We start from the raw sequence: 1,862 nt of genomic DNA on the forward strand, positions 1-1,862 counted from the left end.
TGATCTTTCTTTCCCTGTATCCTTGGCTGCTGTTTGCGAGTGATTATCTACATCCAGTCTAACGGCCTGAGCCGCTGTTAATCTCTCAGTAATCGTCGGGATCACTTTGGTGATGTAGGGATTTGACTTTGAACCGCAGACTGTCTGGTCACTGACAAGCAACTGGCGACCATGAAATAAAGCTGCCTGTCATCCTGCCACCACGTCCTCAGTTTTCACTCCACCAAGCACACTTATTAAAATCTCTGTGAGAAACTGTCACAGATGATTCACTCTCACTTAATGGTCTGTAATACAATAATGAGATATTTTCCTTTAAGTTTGTTGCCATTTTGCATCATCTTTAAAATGCAGTAGTGAAGAATATGACACATCCAGCTCTGCTAAGATGGAGGGAGCAGCAAGCCTGCGAAGCTGGAAACGCTTCAGATGTTTAATGGCACACAGGATGCAAATCTCACTTTTGACATTGTGTCAGATCCCATAAGTAAGAGGAAAAATACCAAGCAGATCCCATATGTAAGAGGAAAAATACCAAGCAAACGCATTTACAATAGACCCTTTACAGTAAAAGCCAAGTCCACTTCGAGACATGTCCTAAAACTGCTTTTCACAGGAAGACGTCCTCCTCAGCAGACTTGTATGTACTGTATAGCAGCAGTTTTACACAACTTCTTTCTTGTATCCGGGGAAAGTGCAGCTACACCATCACAAAGCATTTAACTGCTATCCACCTGCAAAGCTCTGACACACATGATAAATGCCATGCCCCAGTGGCAGTCCACTGTCTGCATATTGTACATTTCTGATGGCCTCTGCATCGGCCCTGTGCATATACATCCGGTGAGAGCAGCAGAGATGATTAGACAACATGTAGAGAACATGACACCGCAGTCCCCCCCCCCTTTGGTGGATGATCATATAGCAGGTGTCTCAACAGCCAGTCAAAGATGGTTAAGTATGAAGCCCCGGTAGACGAGCTTTCTCTCAGTCAATAAAAAGAGAAGGTGACAGCTTCACTCATCTGTGCCGGTACAGAGAGAGACCTGGTTTGTGTCCTAGCTGACAGATTAAAACCAAACAGCGATGACATTTGGTGCGAAGCCAGATTCACTTTGCCTCCTTGAAGCCTCTCCGGTAGCAACACAGACTGAAATCCCCAGAATAGTCTGCTGGTCTCGCTAATTGGCGAGCTGCACGGACTGGCCTTTGATTAATCTTAGATCTTAATGAGTCCATCCGAAGCTGCTGTGATATTCCGACTGAGGAAGTAAAACACTGTTGCTATTCCCTCTTTTCATCCCTCGGCCAGATGAGAGACCTCAGACTGCAGCCTAGTGAACCCGCAGAGAAATCAAAGAGAATACCAGAGATCCGTTTAATAATTTATTTGCATATGATTATTGTAAAAATACTGAAAGAGAAATGCTTATTTTTGTTCTAGTTTTCTGGCATTATTTTCTTTTTTCTTTCTTTTTTTGTTTTACAATCTAATACACCTTTAATTGCACAGGAAAACGTCTGCCCTAACAGACACACATTAGATTTTCTCCTTTCATTGTGACACATAGGTTCAGATATTTAGTGACCATCACACTGTAATTTCTCCATTTGTTTGCGCCTCTACAATAAACAAGCATATAAACAAGGGTCATAGAGAGGCCAGATAGTTGTAAAGGCTGAGCAGATTGGTCTAATAGAAAGATATATACAGGCAGTTGTTTTAAATAGGAACTGCACTGACAGCTGAGCGCTGAAGAAAAACACATGTCAAGAGAAATGAACCAATGAGTGACGTCTCTGTAGGTCAGGTCAATATTAAAGTCATGGAGCCATCATCTGGATAGTGACCTTTATGATTC

This window comes from Monopterus albus, unplaced genomic scaffold (genome assembly GCF_001952655.1).
Source record: "Monopterus albus unplaced genomic scaffold, M_albus_1.0 scaffold319.1, whole genome shotgun sequence".
Lineage (NCBI taxonomy): Eukaryota > Metazoa > Chordata > Actinopteri > Synbranchiformes > Synbranchidae > Monopterus > Monopterus albus.